This window comes from Macaca nemestrina, chromosome 9, assembly GCF_043159975.1.
Source record: "Macaca nemestrina isolate mMacNem1 chromosome 9, mMacNem.hap1, whole genome shotgun sequence".
NCBI classification, from domain to species: domain Eukaryota; kingdom Metazoa; phylum Chordata; class Mammalia; order Primates; family Cercopithecidae; genus Macaca; species Macaca nemestrina.
Genome location: NC_092133.1, coordinates 79,943,458 through 79,959,340, shown reverse-complemented (window position 1 = coordinate 79,959,340; position 15,883 = coordinate 79,943,458).

The following is a 15,883-nucleotide window of genomic DNA, read 5'->3' as shown; positions in this document are numbered from 1 at the left end:
GGAGTATTGTATATTAATGCATGGGGACAGCAGGGGTTATCTCTAGAATTCTGAGTACTTGAGAAGCCATGCAAATGCACTGTCTTATTGATACTATCTTCTGTCTTTCCACATTTACTGCCCCACACTAGGGTGGGAGAATGTTTTATTATAAAAAAATTCAAATAAAGCAAAAAATACAGAGAACACTGTGGTAATCAAATTCAGGTTTATTATATCCTCGGGAGTTTACAAAGTGAGAAAGGCATTTCATTGCAATGATGGGAAGCAGTGACATTAACTTAAGGAAATTTGGGTGAGTCATTTAAATGATCGGATCTCAGTTTTTTCACCTGTACAAGTGGGTCAATATTAATGTACTCCCTTTATAGGGACATTGTGAGAATAAAATGCACGGGAAAGAGCTTTGGAAATTATAAAATACTGTGAAGCAGGAGTTAGTGTGTATATCACCCCACAAAACACACGTGTACATCACCCCACAAAACACACGTGTACTACCATATGCCTTCTTACATCTTACAGATGTTTATGCTGATAAAATGCCAGCAGTTAATGAGAAAGAACCAAAGACCAAATCAATAATCCGTGTTCCTGGGAATCTTGTTTTCCCCAAAATAAAAAATATGTGAGATTTGGGACACTTGTTTATATTGTAATCATTATTATTCTCATTATTGCCAATGTATGTGTGTATGTGTGTGTGTGTGTGTGATTTAAAAATATGTGTTTACTTCAAATAATATATTCGCAGGGCCCTAGATTGCATTTGTGTGTTGTCATCTCTAATGACCAAATATGAGTGCTGAAGGAACCTAATGTGCTTTCTTTCAAGGTTTATCCTGGGTTCTTATATGGTCAAAATGCCTTATCAACTGGCTTGTGGTGTATCAAGACTAAAGGAAGAGGAGCAGCATAGAGGATGGCAAAGACACTAGATTTGCAGCCATACCTGAACTAAATTGGGATTCTGTTACTGGGGGAGGAGACTCTGGACCTGAGATTGGAAGGAAACCCTTATTGCCTGCAGTTACCAGCTGATGTGAATGGGGAAAATTAATTTTAAGAACAGAAATGTGACCTCAATTGACTGGAAATGGCAAAGAGGTACTGGTGAGATATGGAGATAAAATGGATCATATATTCAAAGTACAGAGGCAAACATTAAGATAAGCAAGATAATTGAAAAAAAAATCACTTCTCAAGTTCTAACTGAGATGGAGATATTGAAAGGTTGCATATGCATCTTGCAGAAGATAGGTAGTGGGTGGGAACTGTCTGTGTACCAGGGAGGCAGGGGTAGAGCTAACATTCAGCTTTTTATTTTCCATATCACGACTTCAGTTCCCTAGAATGTGGTTTTACCCTGGAATGTGATAACAGCTGAAAAACAATAGGCAAAAGATGATCCTAGATGCATTAATGTCCATGGGTTCTGTTTCAGATACTGAACATTTGTAATACTGCAGGGCCTTGTTATGGTAGAAGGTAGGGTTGTGCAGTCTGGCAGTAAGACAACAATGGGCCCTACTCTTAAGAAGAGAGGACAGACTCTGCCTCCATGGAAACTCAGTTTTGTGCATTTTGGGCTTATATAAAAAATATTCTCACCAACTAGCATAATGCAATTTACAAACCACAATAATTTGCACCTGGAAATACTTGAAGAAAATGCTTATTTTTTATTGCTGAAGAAATAAATAATTAAAAGATGTTTTTTCCATTTCTATGTTGTGACCTGACTCTGGTTTCTTTGCTGAGGGAAGCCTTTTATTAGTTAATTTATTCATTTACTCATTCAGCAAACATTTCTCGAGTAGGTGCTCTGTGCCAGGGTGCTGGGTGTGTCATGGCAAATAAGACACATTATTTCTGCCTTTATAGAGTTTACACTTTATTTTAGACAAGATAAAAATAATTATGTGAACAGAGAAATAAGATCACTCAAGGTAGTGATGTGTGTTATAAATGCCAAGGGCATGAACATGACAGCAGGAGGAGAAATTCTTAAGGGGTTATGGGTTTACTCTCCAAAGAGGGACATACGAGTTGATATCTGAGTGATGCACAGACACAACAGAAAAGTGGACAAACAATAGCTCAAATCATTGGCACTCTGCTATTTTTTGTAATAAATATGTACCAGGATATCTAGTAGGGGGGTCAGGTAGGACAGATGTACCAACTCAATGGCAATATCAAGAACAGGGATGACACATCATTCTGGTTATTCTTTGCATGTGTGAGTGGCAGGGTCTCACTCTGTCACTCAGGCTGGAATGCAGTGATGCCATCTTGGCTCACTGCAACTTCTGCCTCCTGGGTTCTAGTGATTCTCCAGCCTCAGCCTCCTGAGTAGCTGGTATTACAGGTATGCACCACCATGCCGGGCTAATTTTTGTATTTTTAGTTGAGGTAGGGTTTCGCCATGTTGGCCAGGCTGGTCTCAAACTCCGGACCTCAAGCAATCCCCAACCTCGGTCTCCCAAAGTGCTGGGGTTACAGACGTTTGAGCCACCACACCTGGCCTCATCTTTAATATGTTGGATTTACCTCCTCATGATTTCAGAATGACTACTGTTCCCATAGGAATTGCATATGCATTCCAGTCAGAAAGAAAAGGAAAGGGCAGTGCCTGTCGGGGATGATGCAAAATGGAGGAGGGCACTGAAAGAGTAACCTGTGGGGCCATTTGTTCAAAAAGCAGGAAAAAAGTGACATTAAAAATATACAAAACATTAAAGCCTTTTCCTTAAAAAAATTTGTATTACTTTAAAAAGGTAACAGTTTGCACACAAGAAAAAAAAAATAGACTCATAAATTACAAAAAATATTTTTGTGTCATAAATGCATATACAAATGAAAATTCATGTGCTATCTTAACTGATCATACTGGTTTTGGGCTTGCTTTTCTGTAATTTTATTTATAGGTCATCAAAATTCATACTAAAATAAGTTTGCTTTCAATCAATATAATTGAAAGCAATACCAGCCACTTGGCAAATGCAAGACTGCAAATAATTTTGATGATTTTAAAATTTTGACAAGGATCTTTCTGCTGATGCAACTGTTATTGGGGCTGTTAAGAATGTTTTATAGACTGTGACAACATAGGGAAATTTTCAGACCAATTGTTTCAAAATATAAATTTTAAGACATCTAGAATTGACTCTCATGAAACAATTTTTCTAAAATCAGCATTCTGTAAATTTGAATTTTATTTTAATTGTAAATTTGTACAGTGGCATTTTATGATATCTCCTCTGAGATGTACAACAGCATTTTAATATCTCCTCTGACATTTCCTGTACTGTACGGAGGTTGAACAAGGAATGGAAAATGGCCTCATGCTTTGTATATAATTCAACATGTTGGTTTATGCAGTTTATCATTGTATCTTCAATTAAAAAGGAAACATTAATCTGAAAGTTGTCTTCCTCATTAATAATTAGTTCGTCCAAATCTTCACTGGAGAATAGTGTTCTTTTCCGTGGAATGCCACAACCTTTAAATTTAATTTCTATTTGCTTTTCAATGCTGCAGTCATTTCCAAAAGTAGAGATTCTAAACTCCCTGAGGAATCCAAGTAACTCACAAATAATTTGCTTTATTGCAATGTCTTTGTGTACCATTTTATTTTGTAATAATTTACTAACAAAGTTTACCTCCTCAGTGATGGCACACCTATCCTAGTGCTGAGGGCGACAGTTAGTATTTGTGCAAAGGCTGCAGAAAAGGTCTCCAGGGACAGCAGGGCAAGCTGGTGGCCTCTGGCTATGTCCCAGAGCACTGTCCCAGACAGCCAAAGGCACTTGTACCTGGCCCCCAGCAAATTATGCAGTGCCTGCACTGTCCGCTTTGGCTGCAGAGCCTGAGCTATCACCTGGTGAATCTGCTGTTCATGATCATGCTCCACTATCCCCTTGGACCTCACTTATAAAATAAATTAAGGATAAATATTAAGAATTTCGAAAGGGCAACGGCAGAGCACTTAACCAGATGGAGAAGAGATGGGCAGAGCCCTTCTGAGAGCAGGGGTTCTATCACTGCACAGTTTGCAAGCCCTGAAGCCAGCCCTGGAGCCTGTAACATATGACTTTTTTATCAGGAAGGCAAACATGCCTCCAGCGGTCTTTACTTAAGTCTTACTGTCTGTTACTCTGTCACATGGCCATCTCTCACAGCAGGGTACTGTGGGGCAGTGACTATTTTCCAGCTGCTGTGGTAGAGGCAGACAAAGGAGAAAGGACAGTGAAATGGGTGTTGGGTTAGCCAGTCAAGTCTGCCCTAGATAACACAGGGCCATTTAAGGTGGAGCATATAGGTAGAATTAGCCGTGAGCATGGCATCCTGAGATGGGTGAGGGAAACAAACATTGTGTGTGTGTGTGTGTGTGTGTGTGTGTGTGTGTGTGTGTCTCACAGTTACATGTTTGGAAGACAGCAAGAAGCCCAATATGGTTGGAACTGAAGAGAGGGAGGGGAATAGTGGTTAAAGGAAGGACCAAGTATTATGTAGCTTCTAAGTCCTGTGGTTATGCCAAGGAGTTAGTGCTGATATAAAATAACTCTCTCGCACTTATCTGAACAGAAATAAGGTATTTGGAAAGCTATTGGGTAGTTTACATCATCATTGAAAAGGCTAGAGAAACAGCTTAGATATAGAATAGAAACATATCGGGCTATCATTAGATATAGAGAAGACATTCTACTAGAACCATAACCAAAATCATGCCAGGATCACAGTAGTGGCATTACCATTGTGCCCACCATCAAAAAATCAGGTGCTTCATCATGTCTGTGAATACTCTAAGAGTATTCTAAGGGTGACCCTGGAAACTTTATGTTACTAACAATGTTTTGGCTTCAGAAAAAATGTTTTCCTATCTTCATTAAAAGTCCAAGATAAGGGAATCTGAGTGAACAAATGTAGGCACCATGCACTTGTCCTAAGCAAAGGCAGCAAGGTACTATTGCTGAATGGGGACCATATCTCTTGCCAAACTCTATATGGCTGTTAATATGTGAGGTTTCCCTGCCTCCTCTCTTCAGATGACAAATATTTATTAAAATTCATCCATTTAGTGAAACCTATTAGTCTTTAACCTCATTCCCATGTTTACACGCCCTTTCCCAAATACATTCCCAGCTAAAGTAAAGCAATTAGGGCCCATTGATTAAAATTTATCTCATTCTCAAAGAAAGGCAATACCAAATATTTCCCAGTTACTGCTTTTGGCATCAAGGCCAGTGTCTACTTCTCCTCTAGTTCTGTATGACATTGTATCAATATAATATGACCAAGAGATTAAATTGTAAAGTTAACAACAACTAATATACTATACGTGCAATAATAGGGCAAAAAAGAAAAAGTAAAACAGCACTAAGAATGAGACATTGCAATAAGAATTGCTAGAGTCCTTATTTCCTTAATGGTGACAGGACCTTAACTGCTACATATTCTCTTCTTCTTCAGAGAAATTTTTAGCTGGTCAAGATTCTTTGCAAATGATGTCACCCAAATGCTAATTCTTGAGAGATTTGGTCCTCGGTGGTCCTTCATGCATTTGGCTACCATAATTTTCTGCTACATTTTACTAAGAACATGGTAGTATAAGGAACCTTCCTAGGGAATCCTTGGGCTTTATACATACTTATCTATTTATTTCTCCTTTTTTCATTGATGGTCAAAATTATTATTGTCAAAATGCAATGTAATGTGATGTAAATGTCTTCTTTTTTGGTATGGTTATACAGAGCATGAGGAGTCAGAAACTGACCATCTGTCTGTTTCAACTTCTAATTTGATGAAAATAAAGTTATGCTTCCTAGAGGAAGTATTCCTCTGTTGAGTCTTAAAACTTTTAATCAAGGTGAAGTATCACAAAAATAGTATGAATGGGGAATTCATTGTGATAGTGAGATATTCTATTACAAATTCCATCTCTTATTTGCTACCCTTTTATTTAGACTATGAGATAAAAATCACACACACACACACACACACACACACACACGCACACATGATTTTTATCCCATAGCTTATATATATATACACATACATATATATACACACACAGATATATACACACACACACATATATATACACACACACACACACATATATATATATATATATATATATATATATATATATATATATTTGATTAGAACATAAGTTGCTCTCAAGGACAGAGGCCAACCTGTCAAGTTATTGTATCTCATTGGGTATAATATCCAAATCTTCTATAAGCCATTGCCAATAGATGAGAAGGTATGCAATAATACCAATGACTCCAATGAACTTAGAAGAAATGCCTCCCTATTTAACTGAAAAAATGAGACTTTGTTGAAGATGAAATCTTGTGTGTAAAAAACTATGATGAAAAAGCATTCCATAAATTCAAGTCTGATGGTGCTAGCAGAAGAACAACAGAAAAGGTAAACAAATTAAAGGGAGCAATAGTCAGATAAACCTTAGTGAAGAAAAGTCAATTTTTAAAAATTCATGCATAACTTTCCTATTTGTTTCCTCGACCATTTTGTTAGTGAGTCCCAGCACTGGGGTGGCTGAGGGAAGAAAGTTTATTGTCTTATACAGAGTAGGTAAAGAATACCAAATGAATCATTAAGAGTTTTTGCATAGAGGGTTTTTTAAAAATGAAATTCACATGGGACTCAGATATTCTCATAACATGAGCATGTTTTAAGAGGTCTGTCTTCATACCTCTTACACAAATTTCCTTATCACAAATTATGCAATCTCATTCCTTTGAAGTCACTGGACATTAAGCACTTTCTAGTTTCCCTCTCCTTTTAGAAACAGTGAAAAAGATGTACTAATCAAAGTTCTAATCACTGGAATACTATCTCTTTCCCAGTGTTTTGAGTCTCCAAGTGGGGCTTTAATGCCAAAGAACTTTAGTTTTGGCACATGACAACATATTGTGTGGAGGTGATTGATTCCCGTTGATCTTGTCCCAGTGAGCTGGTAATAGGAAACTCTCAATGAGGCCACGGGTGTGGGTCAAGGTGGGATAGTAAAAGGAAAGTAGACATATTGAGAGTGCTTCTAGAATTTGCTTGTGACCTGTTTGGGCCCAGGTTTTATATTTCACTTCTACATGATGATGGTGAGCTGCTAGGAATGCCTAATTTAATGTTTCATGGATCAGATGACTCTTGGTTTGTGATGGAAAGCCTTGGTGTTATCTTATTCTGGTGCCCCATTATTGGGCATTAAGTTTTTACCAAGAGCCCATAGCAAGTCAAGAGCTGTTACTTAAGAAGAGTACAAGCATGGATTGGCTCCAAATCCTGACAGTGTTGCTGTACTTCTCCTGGTTGAGTATTTGCCTGAGATCTTGAAGCATCCCAATCTTTTAAAAACACTTTAAGATAATCACTGCATCCACTATGTTCTAAAACTTGAGATAGATAAATAGTCAGAGACATCTGAAAACCCTTCTGATTGGTCTGTATCTGTGTCTTCACCAAATCTCATGTTGAAATGTAATCCCCTGTGATGGAGGTGAGGCCCGGCGGGAGGAGTGTGAATCATGGGGGCAGACCCCTCATGAATGGCTTAGCACCTTCTCCTTGGTAAGGGGTGACTGAATTCTGTGAGATCTGGTTTTTAAAAGTGTGACGTGCCTCCTTCCCTCTTGCTCCTGCTTTTGCCATATGATGTTCCTGCACCCACTTTAACTTCCTGAGTGAGTGAAAGCTCCCTGAAACCTCCCCAGAAACCAAATCGATTTTGGTGCCATGATTGTGCAGCCTGAAAATCCACGAGACAAGTAAGCTTCTTTTCTTTATAAATTACCCAACCTCAGATATTTATTTTCTTTCTTTTCTTTCTTTCTTTCTTTCTTTCTTTCTTTCTTTCTTTCTTTCTTTCTTTCTTTCTTTCTTTCTTTCTTTCTTTCTTTCTTTCTTCTTTCTTTCTTTCTTTCTTTCTTTCTTTCTTTCTTTCTTTCTCTCTCTCTCTCTCTCTCTCTTTCTTCCTTCCTTCTTTCTTTCTTTCTTTCTTTCTTTCTTTCTTTCTTTCTTTCTTTCTTTCTTTCTTTCTTTCTTTCTTTCTTTCTTTCTTTTTCTTTCTTTCTCTTTCTTTTTCTCTCTCTCTCTCTTTTTTTTTTGAGATGGAGTCTTGCTCTGTCACCCAGGCTGTAGTGCAGTGGTACAATCTTGGCTCACTGCAAGCTCTGCCTCCTGGGTTCACACCATTCTCCTGCCTCAGCCTCCTGAGTAGCTGGGACTACAGGAGCCCACCACCATGCCCGGCTAATTATTTTTGTATTTTTAGTAGAGACGGGGTTTCACTGCATTAGCCAGGAGAGTCTCGATCTCCTGACCTCTTGCTCCACCCACCTCAGCCTCCGGGAGTTCTGGGATTACAGGCGTGAGCCACTGCACCTGGTCCCCCAACCACAGATGTTTCTTTATAGCAAAGCAAGAATGACCTAACACAACTTCCTTACTCTAGGTTACACTTTAATTCGACAACCTTCTTTAGGTAAATTCATCAAAGTGTGTATTCAATTTATCACATTTAACAAAGTGCCCACCCAAATGTGTATATGTTGCCTCAAAAATTAAAATGGGCAGAGATTTCTGGCATGAAAATGGAGGTGTAGACACACATTGGCTTCACTCCTCCCACAGAAAACCAAAAACAAATACATAGCCTTGAGATTATCACCAACAACATCCTAGAACTCAAATATGAGGATGAGTCAGTTCCCAGGGCTACAGAGAAGTTAAAAATCTCTGACCAGATGGTAAGAGAATAAGACTTTCATATCTCTGACACCTCTTTTTCCATCTGCCTGGTATCAAGCATGTGGAAATTTTTTCCCTGGCTCATAGTTTCTTCACTGGAAAAAGTGAGATTGAGTTGGACAATCCAAATTTCTTACCATCTTGGGTTCTTTGGCAGGAGAACTGTCTATGCCTCAACCCACAGGAAGCATGGAGGCATACCCCTATGGACAGCCAGAGACAATGGAGGAAGATAAGACTACCATGCCCAGCCTTAGACACGCTGCTCTATAACTTGGCCAAAGAACACAATGTATCAGAATGGCTGTTCAGCAGGACCCCGCTATAAAATGTATGTTCCACAGGTTCCCCTAGACAGCCTTTCCACACTGCCAAGAGAGCCCTTTTGGGACCTTATCTATTCCAGATGGGCACCCATCTGATCATTTGCTAGAGCCAAGGCAAACCTTGGCTTAGGCTACATCTAGTGACAAAAAGGAGGCAGTGACCTAGTGGAAAAAAGAAATACCTTCAATAGGTAAAGTACAAAGAATATCAAAGTAAACATATCCAATAAAACCCAAAATAATCCAGAAAAGAAGACTGGAATAAATAACTAATCCTTTAATTTAAAGACATATACAAAGACCCATAAGAAACAACAGCAAACGGGGAACCATGACCTTCTCAAAAAGACGAAGCAGAAATCCAGTGACCGATCCTAATGAGATGGTGATTTGTGAGCTCTCTGACCAAGAACTCAAAATAGCAGTTTTAAGGAAACTCAGTGATCTCCAAAATAACACAGAATATCAATTCAGAAATTTATCAGAGAAATTTAACAGAAATTGAAATAGTAACAAATCAAACAGAAATCTTGAAATTGAGAAATACATTAGCTGAGCTAAAAAATTAATTTCAACAACAGCATAGATCAAGCAATCAGTGAACTCAAAGACAGGTTATTTGAAATTACACACTCGGAGAAGAAAAAAAAAGAATGAGAAGAAACGAAGATAACCTACAACATATAGAAAAGAACCTCAAATATTGTATCTAAAAATTACTGGTGTTCGAAAGGGGGCTGTGATGGTTAATATTGAGTGTCAACTTGATTAGGTTGAAGGATGCAAAGTATTGTTCCTGGATGTGTATGTGAGGGTGTTTCCAATGGAAATTAACATTTGAGTCAGTGGACTGGGAGAGGCAGACTCACCCTCAATCTAGGTGAGCACCATCAAATCTGCTGCCACAGCAACTAGAATAAAGTAGGCAGGAGAAGATGGAAGAGCAGACTTGCTGAGTCTTCTGGCCTCCATCTTTCTCCCTTGCTGGGTGCTTCCTGCCCTTGAACATCAGACTGCAAGTTCCTAAGCTTTTGGACTCACACCAGTGATTTGCCAGGCACTCTCAGGCCTTTGGCCACAGACAGAAGGCTGCTTTGTTGGCTTCCCAACTTTTGAGACTTTGGGACTGGACTGGCTTCCTTGCTCCTCAGCTTGCAGACAGCCTATCTTGGGACTTCACCTTGATTCATGTGTGTCAATTATCCTAATAAACTCCTTTTCATATATACATATATCCTATTAGTTCTGTCCCTTTAGAGAACCTCAAGATAGGGGCTGAGCAGGAGCAGGGGGTAGAAACTTTATCCAAGGAAATAATAACAGAAAACTTTCCAAAATTTGAAGAGGATATAAATATCCAGGTACAAGAAGGTCAAAGAAGACCAAACAGATTTGATACAAGTAAGATGACCCCAAGGCTTATAGTAATCAAACTCTCAAAGGTGAAGGACAAAGAAAATTTTAAAAGCAGCAAAAGAAGCAAATAACATATAAAAGAACTACAAGAACTCTGAGAATAGACTTCTCAATGGTAACCATACAGGCCAGGAGGGAGTGGCATGACATTTTCAAACTCCTCAAAGAAAACTAAAACTGCCATCCAAGAATACTTTACCAAGCAAACTTATCCTTCAGATATGAAGTAGATATCAAGTCTTCCCCAAACAGAAGCTGAGAGAATTCACTACCACCAGAATTTTCTTACAAGAAATGGTAAAGAGAGTTCCTCAATCTGAAAGAAAAAAGCCACTAATATGCAGAAAGAAAATGTTTGAAGGTATAAAACCCAAAGGAAAAATTATAAATAGACCTAAAAAATACATCTAAAGGAAAAGATAGACTGGAATACAACAATAGCAGTGTACGTCAATGTCTCACTCTAAGTAATGGGCAGATAATTCTGACAGAAAATAAAACAACACAGGAATTAGACTACACACTAGACCAAACAGCCCTAACAAACACAGAAGATTTCATCCAACTACTATATAATACACATTCTTTTCGTCAGCATATGGAACATTCTCCAGAAAAGACCATGTCTTAGATGAGAAAATAAGTGGGAACAAATTCCAAGAAATTAGAAATTATATCAAGTATCTTCTCTGATCACAGGGGAATTAAACTAGGAGTCAACAACAAGAGAAAGCTCAGAGAAAACACCAAAACAAAGAAATTAAACAGCATGCTCCTGAACAACCAGTGGGTCAATAAAGAAATAAAGAAATCAATTTTAAAAATTCTTGAAACAATGAAAATGGAAATGCAACATACCATAACCTATGGAATACAGCAAAAGCAGTGCTAAGAAGGAATTTTATAGCAATAAATGCCTATCTCAAAAACACAGAAACACTTCAAATAAACAACGTAATGATTCACTTCAAGGAAGCAGAAAAGCAAGAACGAACTAAACCCAACATTAAAAGAAATGAATAATAAAGATCACAGCAGACATAAATAGAATTGAGACTAAAAACAAACAAACAAAAAGCAGATCAAAAAAACAACTGAAAAAGGGAACATAACAACTGAAACTTCAGAAATACAAAGAATCATTCTGGACTTTACACCAGTAAATTGAAAAACTCAGATAAATGGATAAATTCCTGAACATATGCAGTCCACTGAGATTGAACCAGGAAGAAATAAAAAACCTCAATAAAGGGCATGTAAACAGGAAGAGTGGAAGTCAAACCATCCCTGTTTGAAGACTATATGATTCCATACCTAGAAAATCCCATAGTCTCTGCTGAAAAGCTCCTTAATCTAATAAATAATACCAGCAAAGTTTCAGGATAAAAAATTAATGTACAAAAACCAGTAGCATCCCTATATACCAAAAATATCTAACCAGGGGTTGGTGGGGGGTGGTAAATCATGAAATGCAATCCTGTTCGCAATAGCCACCAAAAGAATAAAATACCTAGGAATATTGCTAAGCAGGGAGGTGAAAGATTTCTAAAATGAGAAGTACAAAACACTGCTCAAAGAAATCAGAGATGGGATTAAAAAAATGGAAAAACCTTCCATGCTCAGGGATAGAAAGAATCAATCTTGTTAAAATGGCCATACTGTCCAAAGCAATTTACAGGTTCAATGCTATTCCTGTCAAACTACCAAGGACATTCTTCAGAGAATTAGAAAAATACTATTCTGAAGTTCATATAGAACCAAAAAAAGAGCCTGAATATCCAAGATGATCCTAAGCACAAAGCACAATGCTGGAGGCATTACGTTACCTGACTTCAAACTGTACTACAAGGCTACAGTAACTGAAACCATGGTATTGGTACAGAAACAGACACACAGGCCAATGGAACACAACAGAGAACCCAGAAATAAGGTTGAACACCTAACACCATCTGATCTTCTACTAAGTTGACAGAAACAAACAATTGGGAAAAGTTTCACTATTTAATAAATGGTGCTGGGATAACTGGCTAGTATATGAAGAAGATTGAAACTGGACCCCTTCTTTATACCATATGCAAAAATTAACTCAGGATGGATGAAAGACTTACAAAAACTATAAAAATCATGGTAGATAACTGAGGAAATACCATTCTGGACATAAGACCTGACAAATATTTTGTGATTAAGATGCCAAAACAATTGGAACAAAAACAAAAATTGACAAATGGAACCTAATTAAACTAAAGAGATTCTGCACAGCAAAAGTAACTATCAACAGAGTAAGCGAACAACTTACAGAATGAGAGAAAATATTTGCAAACTATGCATCTATCTAAGGTTTGATCTAGAATCTATAAGCAAAAAACAAATGACCCCATTAAAAAGTGAGCAAAGTACATGAACAAACACTTTTCAAAAGAAGACATACACACGGCCAAAAAGCATATGACAAAATGCTCAACATCACTAATCATTAGAGAAACACAAATCAAAACCCTGATGTGATACCATCTCACACCAGTAAAAATGGCTATTATTAAAAAGTAAAAAAATAACAGATGCTGGCAAGGATGCAGAGAAAAGGGAATGCTTATATACTGTTCATGGGAATGAAAATTAGTTCAGTGATTGTGGAAAGCAGTTTGGTGATTTCTCTAAAAAAATTAAAACAGAATTATCATTCAACCTAGCAATATCATTACTGGGTATATAACCAAAGGAATGTAGATTGTTCTACTATAAAGATACATGCACGCTTATGTTCATTGCAGCACTATTTGCAATGGCAGAGACAGAATCAACCTAAATTCCCATCAATACTAGAATGAATTTTAGAAATGTGGTACATATACACCATGGAATACTATGCCACTATAAAAAAGAATGAGATCGTGTTTTTTGCAGCAACATGGATGAACCTGGAGGTCATTATCTTAAGTGAACTAATGCAGGAGCAGAAAACCAAATACCACATGTTCTCATAAGTGGGAGCTAAACATTGAGTACATATGGGCACAAGGAAAGGGACAACGGGCACTGGGCCTACTTGAGGATAGAGAGTAGGAGGAGAGTGAGGATTGAAAAACTACCTATTGAATACTATGCTTATTATCTGGCTGTACACCAAACTCCAGTGACATGCAATTTACCTATATAACAAACTTGTGTATGTACACCTGAACCTAAAATAAAGCTCTGAAAAATAAAATGAATAAAAACCACTGAAATGTAAAAAAACAAAACAAAACAAAAAAAAACCCTTAAACCAATAATGAATAATAAGATTGAAGCTGTACTAAAATGTATCCCATCAGGTAAAAGCCTGGGACCTGATGGTTTCACTGCTGGATTTTACCAAACATTTGAAAGAGCTAACAGCAATTGTCATCATTAATCCAGCAATCCCACTACTGGGTATCTAGGCAAAGGAAAAGGAAATCATTATATAAAAAAGATACCTACACTCATGTTTATCACAGCATTATTCATAATAACGAAGATAAGGAATCAACCCAAGTGCCTCTCTATGGATGATTGAATAAAGAAAATGTGATGCGCGCACACACACACACACACACACACACACACACACACCCCTCAAGGAATACTACTCAGCCATAAACAATGATATCATGTCTTTTGTAGCAACATGGATGGGACTATATGCCATTATCTTAAGTCAAATGACTTGAAAATAGTCAAATACCATATGTTCTCATGTGGGACCTAAAGAATGTGGGCGCATCAATATAGAAAGTGAAATAATAGACACTGGAGACTCAGAGGGTGTGAAGGGATGAAAGGAGAGGTGAAAGATGAAAAATTTTTAAAATACTTTTAAGTTCAGGGGTACATGTAGCAGGTTTGTTACATAGGTAAAGATGTGCCATGGGGGCTGTTGAACAGATTATTTAATCATTCAGGTATTAAGCCTAGTACCCATTAGTTATTTTTCCTGATCCTCTCTCTCTTCCCACTCTGTTCCCTCCAATAAGCCCCAGTGTGTTTTGTTCTCCGCCATGTGTCCATGTGTTCTCGTCATTTAGCTCCCACTTATAAATGAGAACATGCAGTATTTGGTTTTTTTGTTCATGTAAGTTTGCTAAGGATAATGGCATCCAGCTCCATCCTTGTCCCCGCAAAGGACATAATCTCATTGTTTTTTATTGCTGCATGATATTCTATGGCACATATATGCCACCATTTCTTTATCCAGTCTATCATTGTTGGGCATTTGGTTGATTCCATGTCTTTGCTGTTGTGAATAGTGCTGAAATGAACACATGCGTGCATGTGTCTTTGCAACAGGACCATTTATATTCCTTTGGGTATATACCTGGTAATGGGATTGCTGGGCCCACTGGTATTTCTGTCTTTAGGAATCACCACACTGCCATACACAATGGTTGAACTAATTTACATTCCCACCAGCAGTGCAAATGCATTCCTTTGTCTCCACAACCTTGCCAGCATCTGTTCTTTTTTGATTTTTTAGTAATAGCCATTCTGACTGGTATAAGATGGTATCTCATTGTGGTTTTGATTTGCATCTTTCTAATGATCAGTGATGTTGAGCTCTTTTCATATGATTATTGGCTGTATGTAAGTCTTCTTTTGAGAAGTGTCTGTTCACGTCCTTTGTCCACTTTTTATGGAATATTTTTTCCTTGTAAATTTGTTAAGTTCCTTATAGATTCTGGTTATTAGATCTTTGTGAGATGCACGGTTTGCAAAAATTTTCTCTCATTCTATAGGTTGTTTGTTTGCTCTGGGAATAGTTTCTTTTGCTGTGTAGATACTCTTTAGTTTAATTAGATCCCATTTGTCAATTTTTGCTTTTGTTGCAATTTCCTTTGGCATCTTTGTCATGAAATATTTGCCCATGCCTGTGTCTAAATGGTATTGCTTAGGTTGTCTTCCAGGATTTTTACAGTTTTGGGTTTTACATGTAAGTCTTTAAACCATCTTGAGTTAATTTTTGTGCATGGCATAGGAATGGGTCCAGTTTTAATCTTCTGCATATGGCTAGTCAGTTATCCCAGCACCATTAATTGAATCAGAAATCCTTTCCCCATTGCTTGCTTTTGTCAGGTTTGTCAAAGATCAGGTGGTTGTAGGTATGTAGTCTTATTTCTGTGTTCTCTATTCTATTCCATTAGTCTATGTCTGTTCTTGTACCAGTATGAGTCTGTTTTGGTTACTGTAGCCCTCTAGTATAGTTTGAAGTCAGATAGCATCATGCCTTGAACTTTGTTCTTTTTGCTTAGGATTGCCTTGGCTATTCGAGATCTTTTTTTGGCTCTATATGAATCTTAAAATAGTATTTTCTAGTTCTGTGAAGAAGGTCAATGGTAGTTTAA